Below are 17500 nucleotides of genomic sequence, written 5' to 3' on the forward strand. Positions count from 1 at the left end.
CCACTTCCTTTCATTATTATTATTATTATTATTATCATTACTGATACTATTCTGTTCATATTTTTTTTACTATTTGTCATTCTTATATTTCCTCTGTCCGGCATAGGTTCTGTCTGTCATTAACAATTTTGTGATTGTACTTATTTATTAGTCTTATTTATTAGTCTTATTTATTAGAGTACACAATTTCATAGATCACCGCTTTTATAGTTATAAACAAAGTAATATAGTCGAACAAGTCAAAGAAACAACCAAAAACTAATATCGACCCCTATTTTTCCTTGGGTCGTATATATTTCTTTAATACTGTGGGAGTAGTTTCTATGTATAGCTGTATAAACAAAAACAACAGCAATAATAATAATAATAATAAGAAGAAGAAGAAGAAGAAGAAGAACAACAACAACAACAGCAACAATAATAATAATAATAATAATAATAATAATAACAATAATAATAATAATAACAATAACCATCATCACCACCACTACCACCACCACCATCATCACCATCATCATCATTATTAATATTGATATTATTACTACTGTTACAATTACTATCATTATTCATTATGCTATGGTTTTCATTTCAGTATACTGTTATCTCTTATAAATCTAACAGTCATTCCTACAGATCGCACTTTTACGCCATTAAGCAGGTGAATGCAGATGAGCCTATATATATATATATATAGAGAGAGAGAGAGAGAGAGACATATGTGTCTGCGTATGAGTATATATCCATGTATGTAGGAATATATTTGTATAGATATGTACACCACTCCCGCTTCTCTTCTGCATTTTGTATTAAGTTATCTCCATGTTATTGATGTATGTCATTTCTACGTAAATGTTGCAGGGATGCTTCACAAGTCATATACATGGAGATTAAGGAAGCATTAAAAATGCTTTCGAAGCGAGGGAATCTTCAACGCATGTTGTCGCTAGTGTTTGAAGACAAAACGTAGGAATTATAAAATGAAAGTAGGACAGGCATAGTTCTGATTGCGTGAAAGGGGGCGGAGAATTGGAGGTGATAGAGTGCATGAGAAGAAAAATGCAAATATGTAACTCAGATATGAAGCATATCTGAGAAACGTGTAGCAATGAAAATCTATGAGAGAAAGTAACTTACTGGATGTAGGATCACTTACGCTTAGATAACAACCTACCTATACATATATGTATATATATATATATATATATATATATATATATATATATATATATATATATATATATATAATTGTATAACCAGCTACGTGCAATATTAAACCGTAAAGGAAAATTTAATCATCTTTAATATGTATATATATATATATATATATATATATATATATATATATATATATATATATATATATATATATATATATATATATATATATATATATATGAAGGTTTGGATATATATATATATATATATATATATATATATATATATATATATATATATATATATATATATATATATATGTATATATATACATATATATATATACATACATATATATATATAGGTATGCATTTATGTAAGTCATGTATGTAAGCGCGTTCTCAATTTCATGTTATCGTTTACACAATTCTATCAAAATGTATGAAATGTTAAGAAAGATGTGGAGAATAATTTGAACATATTTATGGAAGGTGTAATCCAATCATTAATGTGTAAAATCATAACATAACAACATGTTGTTTGTAATTTTCAGCGTATGGAGTGGTTCACTCCACAGGAGCCTCTTGATCTCGCGTATCAGATGTATATTTGTCTATGAGATCCGAAGCCACATGGTTTACGTAGTTTTACTTAAGTAAAAACATATGTACAATCTCTGAAATCGAAACGAGGAAAACTATCTTTTTCCTCTCCATTCATATACATACATATATAGATAGATAGATAGATAGATAGATAGATAGATAGATAGATAGATAGATAGATAGATAGATAGATAGATAGATAGGTAGATAGACAGATAGATAAATAGATACGCATGTATATATGTGTGGGTGCGTGTGTATTCTGTGAATACTTTCATGCACATATATATATACACATAGGAAGAAATTATATAATAAATACACATACATATATACACGCAGGAAGGAATTCTGTAATAAAAAAAAATATCAATATACTTTATTTAAAATGATTGCGCACTGTATAAAGGCCAGAAGTGGTGCTTTTCTGTCCAGTAAAATTATTTCTAATGGCGTATAGCGACATGAATCAGAGTAGCTGAGCGAAACGATTAAGTCCCAGAAATGATGGTGATAGCGACTGATACGTAGTTCACCAGTGATCCGGATTATTAACGTCATGCACTCGTGTAGCTTGTTTTCAGTGCTTCCACTTCCTAAATTCTCCGAAAAGTTGAGGCGAGAGGATTCAGATATATCCTGGAAATGGCAGGTGTACTCGACACTGAGAAGCGCCGTTAGTTCGAAATCTGTAATCGTCTCTCGTGTGATGACTTCTTGGGCGAATTCGTTTCTCATGACTTAGTCATATATTGCACTTTTTATTTGAATATATGTTTGTTGAGAGATATCTTCTCCCCGACAACAATCCGTAGCTTCTAGACAAATAAATATGAAAGATTTGTCAATTATGTGGTATTGTTGATGATGATGACGATGATGATGATGATGATGATGATGATGATGGTGATGAAGATGATATATATATATATATATATATATATATGTGTGGGTGTGTGTGTGTGTATATGTGTGTGTGTATACATGTATGTACGTTTGTGTAGGCATATGTACGTATGAGAAATATATATATATATATATATATATATATTAAATATATACTTTTATAAAACAAATTTTACAAAATATATAGTATCTGTTAACAGTCTTAGCCAAAAACTCACAGTTGAGTTTTTGTATATATATATGTATACATGTCTCTTAAAGGATAGAGCTCAAAATCAATGCATTGAAGATACTTTATTGCAGCAACAATTATAATAATAACAGAAACAACCACAATAAGCCAAACCTATGCACATTTCAATAGGGTATCCCGGAAAAATAAACCACATCATAAGATGTCTCGTAAAATATTGTAACAAATTACAACATATTACAAATTTCTGGATACTCCATCTCATCAGGGTCGCATTATTGCCATCACCAATACCATTATTAGCAAAACACACACATACTCCAAGAGGGTGAAAGAATAATCGACGGCACGCAACAACCTACCATCGTTATTTTCTTACAGAGTGTAAACAAACCAGTCAACCGAAATCCAGCGACGTACACCGCCCGGTTTACAGCGTAAAAATCCCTTGCCAAAAATTCATCCCCCCTGTACATCAAGATTTCCTATCGGATCTTCCTATAACGATAGTGTATTAATTAATTCATTAATTATACCCGCCCACGCCCACGCACCGCACACCACCACCCACATGCCCACACCTACCCCCACACACACATATACCTATACTTAGATACACACACCCATATATATTTATATGTATTTTTTATGTATAACCATACACCCAAACACATATACACACAAACATATATACACTCACATATGCATGCATATACCTATACACACATACAGATACACATGCACCCACATAAACGCGCACAGATACACACACACACCCATTTACATATATACGCATACATACTCACATACACACATGCGTACATATGTGCATACACACATATAGCTATACCTCCATATATACATCGATACATATGCACATACACACACACAAGCTTATATATGTTTACATGTACACACATACACATACGTCTCCATACACACATACACTCTCACGTGTCTCCACATGTATACCTACACCCATATACATATACACTCATATATTTGCGCCACAGACCTAATTCCAGTAAGATATATAGAGATGAATATACCTCTTCCTTAATTTCGAACTTGTGCCTATACACATTCCGGTAATTCCTATTTATAAAATGCATACGTATGTCTATACATATGTAGACATCTGTAAGCTTTAAACGTTATTTTATTAACTAGGTGACCCTTGGAAAAAGGTATGGAAAATAATTCCAAGTTACATAACGAACAAGTACTTTTACCCTTGTCGTACGGCATCGATTTGCCTACTAACAACCATTCAAGGGAGTAATCCTTTTTCTCATCTTTCAATTTCCAAACTAAATTACTAAGCGCCGTACTATATTGCTTACTCCTATCCCTAAAGGAAGAGTAATGATTAGAAATTCGTTTCGAGACCTCAAGTGACGAAGCCCCGATATAACTCCAAATCTTCTTATCCGTTATAACATTACACCTATAGACAATGTTTTTAGTTTTAGCATTTGCACTAAGGAATCTTATTCTATTAGGGTTATCTTCAGATATTTCTATTAGTTTATTACCAAAGTTAGTGGTATTATCCATATACTTTTGGTCTTGACTAACATCTCGACCATTGCCTGTATTATTATTATTATTACCCTCTGTGTTTATGTCAACAGAACTATGACTAGAGTTTGAGGATAAAAGTTTAAAGTTATGAGCGGCGATAATTTGGGTCAAATTCTTGGTGTTTGAAAATCCGAACCTTACCTTATGCTCGTTAATAACCTTATAGTATAGTATATATATATATATATATACTTCACTTTATCGTGCAGTTACTGTTAATACCTCATTTAAAGAATTAACATTGCTTATATATATACATATATATATATATATATATATGGAGAGAGAGAGAGAGAGTGAGAAAGAAACAGAGAGAGAGACAGACAGACAGACAGACAGACAGACAGACAGACAGAGAGTAGTTATCACATATGTCCGACGAAGCGGAGCGTAACATTCTGAGTAACAATTTAATAAAAAAATATATCAGCCTGCTTTTATTATTCGTCAATGTTCTGCACGTTGATTTGCAGTTATGTGCTCACCTATGTTTGTGTGTATGTATGTATATATGTATGTATACATGTATATATATATATATATATATATATATATATATATATATATATATATATATATATATATATATATATATGTATGTATATATATGTGCGTATATGCATGTATGTATATGTATATGTAAATATATATGCAGATAGATATATATGTGTGTATGAATATATATTCTTTTATTCTTTTGTTTCAGCCATTTGACTGTAGTCATGCTGAGCACAGTCTTAAAAAAAGGGCTTTAGACGAAGAAATCGAAGTCAGGGCGTCTTCTATCTTTACAACATCCTTTCGACGAACCGCTAGTTTACGACGACTTAAACACACCAACAACGGTTGACAAACAATGGCAGGCAAGCAAACACAGAGATAAAGGCACACACACATTATATATATATATATATATATATATATATATATATATATATATATATATATATATATATATATATATATATATATATATTTATATATATATATATATATATATATATATATATCACGGGCTACTTTCAGTTTCCGTATACAAAATCTACTGGCATGTATTTTTTCGCCCCGAGATTATAGTAGAAAGCACATATCCCAGGTGACACGCAGTGGAACTGAACCCAGAACAATGTGGTCCGAAGCAAGCTTCTTACTACACAGTACGCCTGCGCAAAAATATTTGTTTTCGGCTTCAGTCATGATAAAAACAATTCTACATTACTCTGAAGGGTTACACCATATTTTTTGTCAAGCAGAAATCTCTATACAAGCACACACCTATATATATATATGTGTGTGTGTGTGTGTGTGTGTGTGTGTGTGTGTGTGTGTGTGTGTGTGTGTGTGTGTGTGTGTGTGTGTGTTCGTGCGTGTGTGCACGTTTGTGTGTGTGTATGTATGTATGAATATGCAGATACATAAAACAGACACATGAATTATACATTACTCTTCCTACCATGAGTTCCAAAGGCAAAAATAAGAAACATTAATAGATGTAGAAGAAGAGAAAGCAACCAGAACAGTACGAAGTGCATCTTGTCCGTTTAATAGAATTTCTCAACATTTCTTCATATTCAACTTTCTTCATTTTCAATTTATCAACATTTCTTAAATTTCTATAAAAACGACACAGGTAACCAAGGAAACAAGTGCTATTGCAGCACAAAATTTTTCTTGAAGGAATATATAATTTTTCAGTAATAGTGGAAATAACTAACTAATCTACTCTAATAAGAACAATGTATATCATAATATTACCTCCATTATTCTTACTTACTATTTCACAATCAGACAACTTACCAATTCAAATAGTTAAATTCTTTTTTTTTTTTATTCCATACATAATTTCTTCACTTATCCTTATCAAGCCTCTGACGCATGCTTTCAGAGAACAATTGCAATTAACTATTCTTTCTTCGCTTCAGAATATTTAAAATAATAACAAGATCCTCTTCAGTTTCTTTAATATTTCTTTTTTTTCTACTCACAAAACACCTTCATAAATAATAATTTTTAATCTTCCATGAAATTGATTCAACGCGTCCATTAAGCATTCCCTTTTTGAACCGTCAGAACCATTTAACAATGAAAATGTTTCCTTTTTAGTTTAAATGGTAATTTTAAAAACGTGAGTTTGCGATCGAAAGCGCTGTCGGCCGGGAGTGTGTGTGTCCGCATTCTCTTTGCTCGCTCCCAATCGCTTCCTTCTCGCTGCTGCTGCCGCTGCCGCCACGACTCGCTCGGCCTGCTTCTTCTTAGAAACAGCGTTTGAATTTAATTGAAACAGTAAAGGTTCATAAGCTGTAAGGTAGTTATATTTAATTCTTAAATTTTGTACGACACTGTGAATAAAGTAAGTTTTAGTAATTTAATTGCGTTACCGATTAATAGAAGGTTTTCAAATTAACCTGACTATTTCTGCTGGTATCAGGTTTCAGACTACTTTAAATAGCGAGTGTTTTCATATACATTGCACCTGACTATCATTTATGAACTGGCGAACCAAGCATCAGGCATTATACTTTAGAATCATTTTCAATGGGAGTGAAAAAAAAAAACAAAGATTATTTTGAACAATAAACCGTATAAACCTTATAAACCGTAGCTTCGCTACATTAACGCATCTTTTATTTTTAACCACAAATTTGTTTTCAGAAAATGTGTGCACGTGTGTCAGTGTGAGGTGTTTGTCTGAGTGTCTACGAGTGTTTGTGTGAATGTTGAAAAACTTTCCAGGTGACAAATTATATTCAAAGTACATATATGCACCGAAACGTTATAGAAACAGTTTAAAAAGAAGGAAATGTCTACTTATTCAATCAGGTTCCCAGAACTGTATGTATGAATGTTTAATAAAATTTCATAATTTTCTATAAATTAATGCTGTTGTCTGTAACACGGGAAATTATGAATTAAACATTTAACGTCCTACAATTAAAAATAATTATAATAAAGATAACAATAGTAATGTTATTAATAACATCATGACCAGTAAAGAAGTGTCACCTTAGTCGGCTTGCTGCGGACAGTTGACACTTTCCATCATACCCATCAATATAAACTATGAGTTCTCATATAATGATGAATGTAATAATAATAATAATAATAATAATAATAATAATAATAAGAAGAAGAAGAAGAAGAAGAAGAAGAAGAAGAAGAAGAAGAAGAAGAAGAAGAAGAAGAAGAAGAAGAAGAAGAAGAAGAAGAAGAAGAAGAAGAAGAAGAAGAAGAAGAAGAAGAAGAAGAAGAAGAAGAAGCTGGAGTATGATCTGGGAAGAGGCAACGGAAAACTGAACCACCTGCTATCCTTGGACGACCTGAAACTATTCCCAAAATCTGAGGAAGAACTGGATATTTATATGTATCTGTGCGTATGTGGGTGTGTATGTATGCGTGTATGTATATATATATTAAGTAATAAACTAACCACACACAGAAACAGACACACATACACACACGCACAGCCCTCCTCCCCAAAAGACACACACACATATATATATATATATATATATATATATATATATATATATATATATATATATATATATGTATATAAATATACATATATGTATATATACCTGTATATGTTAGAGTGGGAGGAACTATCTGCTAAATGGGACTTTCATTGAGAGAGCTCAAGGAAAGGTTCACAGAAATCGATTGAATATCCAAGTCTAATAACATGCAGGAAAGCCTGGAATGTTACTCTTACTGTAACAGCAGACATGATCCGAATATTTGTATATGATTTATCTCCTCTGAAGGCGCCAAAAACCAGGTGTTGATGCTAAGCGAATAATGTCAGGAGTTGTAGCCGATACCTTTTTGATTTTCACTAAAATATTTTGTGATTGATAATAGTTTGTTTTCAATGGTGTATAAATCATTATTAAGCCGTATATTTGTGAAGTTATAAATACCGACAGAATTTGATTAATAAGATTAATACCCAATATACGTGTCATTCTGTTCGTTTAATTCATTGATTCCACGTTACTTTAAATAAATAATTGAATTTTGTGAAATATAATACTAATATACTACAGAACAGAGATGGGTAATTTTGAAATGTCATCAATTTTAATGCAACGAGTGGAGTCTGAAATGGAAAAATATCGTTTATATTTCATACACACGCGTACACGCGCCCCCACCCCGACACACAGACTCAGAAACATATAAATACACACATAGATACGCTCACACACACATATTCATATTATATCTCTCACCACACACACACAGACTCAAAGACAGACAAATCCATATACAAGCGCACTGAAAAACATACGAATATTTCCCATACATGGTATACAAAATTATTTAGTAATTACTTCAGCTTCGCCATTTTAAGTAATACACATAAATGCCTGCATATATACGTGTATGTACAAGTATGTAAGTATGTGTGTAGGGAAGTATGTAAGGTAGTATGTCAGTATGTGTTCATCTGTGTATATAATCATATTTACAGTGAATATTAAATGCAAATATTTGTGCTTGATATGTAGATATCGCTCTATAGCAGTATACATAGATGTTTGTATCCATTTCTGAAAGTATATCAAGGCATATATTTCTTTAGCTAAGCAATATAACGTAGATAGTACTAAACAAACACACAAACACACACACACGCATACACATACACACATACGTGTATGTATATTCTCTATTTAAAGGTCGCTATACAACCTTCACATTTATCACAAGCTCGTGCTGATAAAATTATTCATTATCTCTTTCTATTTGCCTGGGTTGTGACGCAAAACCGATGAACATAATATAAAAATATCCTACTATCTCCTTGCTTGATCATTTCTATTTGAGGATGTCTCACAAGAGAGTATAAGAACGAAAAGAAATTTTAACAAATAATAATGATAATAAAAATAATAATATCAATAACAATGATGACAAAAACGAATATATTAAATGAATTTTATGAATGCATAAACGAATATATATGTAAAACATATATGTGTTACATACCCCCTCCTCTTCATCCTATTAAAAAATAATGACTTACACATACATGAAACGTAACCATGTGTGTATATATATTCGTGCACGCTTCAATACACACATACACACAACCACTCACAGATATTCATATGCGTACACATACACATCTATGTATATGTATGCACATATATGTGTGTGTATGATGATATTGACTTGCATACATACATATATATATATATATACATACATATATATATATATACATGTATATATCATATATATATATATATACACACACACACACACACACACACATATATATATATATATATATATATATATATATATATATATATATATATATATATATATATATATATATATATATGATGCTGTTGACAATTTTTAAAGACTAGATAGAAGCAAGAATTGGCAATACGAAGCCATAGAGTAAAGTAGATATACAGATCTTTTTAAGAGATAAGGGACTTTGTAGGGCTTGTGTTAAAATTACAATTTCTCGGTTCCTTTCTAAAGGTTTGATTGCAGATGCAGTTTATTGCTGTGTTTTGTTTACGATTTTATTATTATTTTCTCGCTCACTTTAGCTATTAATTTACTCCGTTATCCGAAATATTCATAAATGTCTTTTTGTGCCATCTGACACTTTGCGTACCCTCATCGCTATTATTATTGGTTTCCTTTGCTGCTCTGATGATTATTGTTGTTATCTTTGTATTTATTGTGTTGTCTTATTTGTTTTTGATGTTGTGTTATATGTGTCACATTTTCTCACTCTTGTTGCTGCTGCTATTGGTGCTTCCGCTCTTTCTGCTGAAGAGCGAATCGTGATGCTTCCCAATTTCTATAAGGAGTCGAACATGTTTAAGGAAAATATTTCCCAATAAATTATTCCAAAAACAATAACAAGGGCGTAGTATGTACAGATGGCGGTATTAAATACAACTTTCCATATCTGGAACATTGAATGGAAATAAACAACTTCATCCCAAACACGGCTGTTGATACTGATGATGCACGCAACATTAACAAAAACCTCAACAATATCTGTCATTACATTAAACCACCTACATCATCACACGCAGTCATACAGCCACAACCTCTTATAGCGCTGCAAAGCATGCAAGTGAAAGAATCAGTAAAGCTCTCACTATCGTCCAAAGCATAACCAGTCGCCCCACGTACTTGATGTCAAAGCCAGTAGCAAAAACATCCTTAAGCTCAGTCGGCATAGCTACGATAAAGGAACCGGAGGCCGTCTTTTGAATATGTCTAATTGTTGAGGTAATATTTATACCCACGAAAACGTGGATGTTCTGTTAGAAGAAACTTTGGTGCAGTAGATACAACGAGAGAAGCTCCCATATTACCTTTTGGTACAAAATGTACTCTTGTGTATATCGCTATCGAGGTATAAGACGCCACCACTTCCAGAGGCGAGACCACTAAGTCACGTGATTTTGATCTTCCTTGATCTTGATCTTGTCAATTATAGATGCTCGACGGCGGGGTATTTCCATGTTCTCGTGAATATATCTATATCTCCGCAGAAGACATACGACTATATTTTAAGACGTGACATTCTACCGTTCACCAAGACAGAAATAGTACGCCTCCCCAGCACACACAGACGTGCGCGTGCATACACACGAACATGCAAATGGACCCCCACACACACACACACACATACAAACACAAGCACAAGCGCTAGCGCACATACACACAGCTAAAAAGAACGTTGCGAAACATATATTTGCGAACGAGGAATGAATGAAATAGAGCAATCCGAACGTTTTTCATTTCAATTCCTAATGACGAAAACCCAGCTAACTCAGTTGAATCAGCTTCCACATGATGTTAACCGTACAGAAATGGCTTTCAACTATGTGTCAAATAACCAAACATGTGTCGAATAGAAATTGTGTGAAGCTTGCATAGACATTGGGAGTTTCCTTTAGGTAAGGAAACTCTTAGGTCAGGAGGTAATGATAGTTTCGAGTGGGTACAATCTAAATAGGTCGATTAAACTGACTTGCAGTTTCTGCTCCTGATAGACGATTGGAATGAGGGCTACTGACTGAGACGCGCAGTAAAATTGGAAGATTAGTCAAACTAGGGTATATCTTGATCAGGGTTTAACTTGAGCTATTTAGGTGACCCACCAGCATTAATCCGCTTTCTCAAATATCACATTAATACCTCAGACACTCCAGTATGAAAGAAAATATAGCTACTATCATTTTATGCCCTTCCTATTTCAAAGCGATTCCGTGCCCTTCCTATTTTAAAGCGATTCCGAGTGAGAAACGGATAAATGTGGCTGCTAATATCTGGTCGGTTTTGTGGTTGCACGTTGGAAAGCGATGACCTCTTTCAGTGTAGATTTTTATTTTCAGCCATTGTATATCTTATACAGAATATAGTCATGTCAACATTTTCCGACATATGTGAAATGTACACACATTAATAAACTATGTAATTCGATCTCATCAGTATTGTGAATCCGACATTCATTCTTAAATCCTAAAGGAAGCAATAGGCCAATACTTTTTTTAAAATATGCAGTGTGGTAATGTAGGCATAAAGCGAAATTTGAGGCCATAATCCACACATCTGAAATTTTGTTGCTCAATACAGCGTATGGCTTGTTGGTCACTGCTCTCGTGTTAAATGAAATGCCATATTGCGGGCTATATTTCAACGTTTCTTCGCCCTAATAGGGAACAAATGTTACTCAACTACATTGATGTTATCGGTAATGCCAACAAATGTTAGCGGGTCAGCCAATGCTAAAATGGATTGGTGTTTCCTGTATCGAGTCTATGAAGATCATCTTGGCTTTGTCCCCGAGTACAAGTGATAATTTACATCTACAATCACAACTTAAATAAAGCAAATGTTAACAGAACAGAAATGTTAACGGCAAAAGTCATCTTGACGCTGATTAAAAAGCGCACAAATGCACGTCTCTAAATTATGCTTTTAAAGGACTGGAAGTGTTACTATATGTATATACAGTAATCCCTCGACTATCGCGTGTGATACGTTCCAAACCCCTGTGACAGGTAAAATCAGCAACGTAGAAACAGTACTGTAGTGAATATATATATATATATATATATATATATATATATATATATATATATATATATATATATATATATGCTGAGCCCCCTTTTGCTCATGACTGACCATGGCATTGCACCTAGAAAGTTACCCTTTTAGGCACAATTCCGGGTTATGTTGTTTATGGAAGTCCAGCAGTTGGCCATAAATACCGGCATCCCCTCTCCACGCGCCCAGTGTTATCCAAGGGAAAGGCAAAGGGGCCGATACAGCTTGGCACCTGTGACGTCGGCAGGTGAGTGAACGGCAGCAACGTGAAATAAAGTGTCTTGCTCAAGAACACAACACGCAGCCAGGTCCTAGATTCGAACTCACAACCCCACGATCGTAAGTTCGACGCTCTGACCACTGAGCCATATATATATATATATATGTGTGTGTGTGTGTGTGTGTGTGTGTGTGTGTGTGGGTATGTGTGTGTGTGTGTGTGTGTGTGTGTATGTGTGTATATGCATGTATGTATTTCTTTTGCGATTTGTATATATCGATATGGTGACGGATGAATGTACACTCAATTGTATGAAAACCTTGGCGAGTATCGAAGTGGAAATATAGTGTGCCTGACATAAATATTGGTTATTTTGTCTTCTATTCTCCAGAATCCTATAATCTTTTCAAGTCCTATAGAATACAGCATTACCAGTTCTACAAATCCACCATGTATTCTTATACATCGTTGCAAAATTCTTGTTATTTAAAATCCTATATCCACCTCAGATGGTGCTATATGATGAGTTGTACTACATTCGAACAATTCCGTTACTTTTTTGTGGCATAAAAAGAGCGGATTGTAAATTAGACAATAAAAGCTCAGATACTAGAATAAGGTTTCTAGGAGATCTGTCTTCGTATATACTTAGACAAAAGGGATGGTGGACATATATTTCCTTGGTAGAATCTTATATAAGTTATTTAGTAATGAAATAGTAATTTATAAATGTCTATTGAGTACTCTGTGTTCTAAAGAGAAAACGAACGTTGATAATACAAGTTATTATGCTGTGAAATAGAAGAATATTTATTAACTGAAGTGTATTCAATGTTGCAAGAGAAATAGAATGAAATTTGTTCAGGCTACGTTTGATAAATTGCAACCTTTTAGGAATTTAGAGACGCTGACTATACTTTGGTACAGATAGAAGTGAGATTTTAACAAGCATCTTGTTTTAACTAATTACTATACTCACCTTCATGTGTAGCCCCAAATGATTCTTAGAAGCCAACCCCGCCCGGAGCCTCTTTTTATGAAAATGACTATGGAAGTGTCAGGGGTAAAATACATTCACCACCCTCAAATCAACTTCCTAACTTTACTCTGTAATGAAGCAATGCCTGTTTGAAGAGTTCCTCTGCAATAATAAGATAGACTGCAGAGTTGGAAAACATCCAACAGTTTTTCTTTGGAAACATATAATCAGCGTTTGGCATCAGGCTGACTTGTCTAATGGAACTCAGCCTAAGCTAGTCTTTGTTTGCGTTGAAATATTCCTGCTGGCTCCCGCTTTTCTGCAACCAATATCTTTACCTGAAACCGTCTATTTGCTCCGTTAAATTAATACAGGTCTTCACCAAAAGAAATTATACGAACTATCAACGAACGCTTGCTTAAAATTAACCGCATTTTCTCGTTTTTCTTTCTTTATCTTTTCTCTCATACATTCAATCTATTCCCTTCTTTCTCCCTTCGATTGTGAATTGTTTTATTCTATTTTATGTTCCATGATATACCTTATTACGTGATTTCCATCTTCTTTCATTTAAGATATTCTAAATTATTTTCTTTTGTGAGTTCAATTCCTGCCAATGTAGAATAATTTACCGCTTGTGATGGTTAAAAGAAAAAAGAACACAAAAAGAACCAAGATATTTTTCTAGTAGATTCAAGAACTATGTACTTTCACAAGTACAGGTTTCTGCTAAGACATTGACGGTTAATCTATTTTTACATATCATCTCTACTTTTTTCCCATTTGCCAAATTCTCTCATTAAATATGTTTTCCTATTTATATTCTCTATTTTTTTACCCCGGAATGCAAAATGATTGCTTCCGCATGTCAGCTGATACTCGTCTCATTATTCCTAGTTCAGTTGATTTCTATTTGCTGTTTTACTCTATCGGTCTTTGAATTGAGTCTTAAAAGACAAAATGTACGAAACGAGGAAAGAAAATACATATCATTGGTTTATGTTAACATACTCTTCTCGACAGATATACCGATCACTAAGTATATATCGCTAAATACGCAGTTACAAACAAAACCAAGATAACCAGCACTTATATAAATCGGAGATATCCTATCGGAGATTCTCTTTATAGATCTTGACAATAAAAGAATGCAGACTATTTATTAGTATGGGTTTCATTCCACGAGTAGTCTTACTATGCATCAAATTACAAATATTTTTATATTTATACACACTTTTCCGACATATGTACGTAGACAAAATGATAAACATAGTGTTACATAAAAACACACCATGCACATAGATATATATACAACTCAGACACATATACGCATATACGTATGTAGACGCAAATATTTAAGGATATATATATATATATATATATATATATAGATGTACTTGCATAGCAAGTTATCTGATCTGAGATCGTGTGCTGGAACGAAAACAAGTGCAGTGTGCAAGGTGTTTATAAGCCATTTAAAATAACACACAAAAACTGTTAAATTAACTTCAACATTCTGTAGCACAGAACTTTGTCAGTGAACAGGTCGCGGTCTCAAAGCGACGAAAATATTTTGACAAATTAAATTTAAATGTTGATGTGAATCTAACAGTTTTTGTGTGTTATTTTAAATGGCTTATAAACACCTTCCACGCTACAATTGTTATATATATATATATGCATAAGAAACTAAAATGACAAAGGTATAAGAAAATTATGTCCTGAACTGCAATAGCTTGCAGCTGTTTCTGCTATATGATGTAACGCAGTCGTAGGGGAATGTTTGTGTATAGGAACTTCAACTGCACATGGTATTTGAAGCTCCAACAAATTTATTTGGTGATATACAAACATTCAGCTGTGACTGCATTGCTTCTTTAGGTAGAACAGATGTAAACTATTGAAATTCATAGCATAATTTCTCTTTCATTTGTCATTCTAATTTCTTATTACAGCTCTATACTAGATTAACGCTTCGTATAGAAGCATATGCATATTCACTTTTAACACAAGATTATCAGCACCGCTAGCTGTATTCTATACCATTCTCAAAGCGAGTGGCATGCTGCCGGGAAAAGTGAGGGTTACCTCAGGAAGTTTGAAAGGAAGTGCAGACCGAATGTCTGCAATTGTTGTGGACTTGAATGGAAGATATTATAACTCCCTTGAGTAGGAACAATAGAAACCTGTGACTATTTCCAAACACAGACATGAGCAAGAATGTTCGAGATGTTTTAATCTATAATCGATTCCACCGATCTATTGAATGGATACACATTGATCCCCTTTTGAAAATAATGGATTTGCAATGCTTCAATTGTGCTAGTAGTTCTCATAAGGAAACCAACCTCAAGTAACGCTTTCAGAGAAATAATATAGCAGTAGCCATCACGCAAATTTCAGGTTGACAGTTACTATTGAGAAACTAGTACCCTGTGAGAATAGGGGTTACTAACTTTACCTTGTCACTTTAACTTGTCATTTCTATAATAATAAAATGACTTCTAAATTACAAGTTTACATGGTCTCAACGAATTGGCATGCACACCGTACAGCCATGAGTACAAAAACATATATACTTCCCTTCAGTCATCAATTTATTTTTGTGTGTAATATGGGATGGAACATTCCGAAACGTATTGCATCGTTCATCCGATTTTCTGATTCCATTGAATAAAGGGTGAAGCACGTATACTCTCAGGACTAGTGACTGAGCCGCTGCCAATCAAGAATTGAGGTAACACAGAGTCCAAGGGAGGACGATTTTGTGTAGCCCTTGAATGTGCATTCGGCTGTTTGCGATAGAGCTTTGTTCTAATGATACGATATATGCAGAAGTAGTTATTGATTGAAAGAGTTTAGGATTTGTGATGTGAAATTGCTCGGGATTTTTGAAATGTTTGCGAATCGGTCTCGAAATGTGCTTAATGGTTGGAAAATATCGGTGCAATATTTTGCGATTAGCAAAATATTCCCTTTCTCGAAGGAAATTATTGTTATGGAATGAATGTGACCGCCATGAGATTCGAAATCACTGAGGACGATTTATTCCTGATGGGGGCATGAAAAATATGTTCCCAAATAAGAAAACAGCTGCAAGTGAAATACGGCGAGCAGATATATTTCCATGATGTGAACGATAAACACTGAGCTACAGTAAGTGATTCACAGGAGAGAGATTAGTGACCGACAGTTTGCTTTTTAAATCATCTAGAACAGCTCATTTTGGTGTGGAGTTTGGAAAGTAGACGATGGACAGCGAAGATGGACAGTAGAGAGAACTATGTGTACGACAGAGGCATAAGAAAGGTAGTCTTTCAATCATGTCCTCTCTTAAGCTTTCGTATTGAGTGGTACATACGTGGGCTTTCCACTACCTCAAAAGCCAAGTGCTTTAGACATCGTACAATCCCAAAATATATTTCAGCCTTTTCATAATTTATGGTTTCTGAAACGAGTGTAGAAAGTTTACTGATTGTACACATACATACTTATGTACAAAGCATACATATAGACTTACTTACACAGAGACACACAAGCACACAAGCACACACACACACAAGCACACACACACACACACACACACACACACACACACACACACACACACACACGTATAGTTGCGTTAAAGTTGTTCTGATAGACAGTTAAAACGCAGTAAACCGTTAAAACGTCTTTTGTTATATTTGGATACAGTGTTAATATACTAAATGTCAAAGACTTTCAAAGTAATCGCCGTGGCACATTTATAATCATCA

The sequence above is a fragment of the Octopus bimaculoides genome, chromosome 6 (genome assembly GCF_046866305.1).
Source record: "Octopus bimaculoides isolate indiv1 chromosome 6, ASM4686630v1, whole genome shotgun sequence".
Lineage (NCBI taxonomy): Eukaryota > Metazoa > Mollusca > Cephalopoda > Octopoda > Octopodidae > Octopus > Octopus bimaculoides.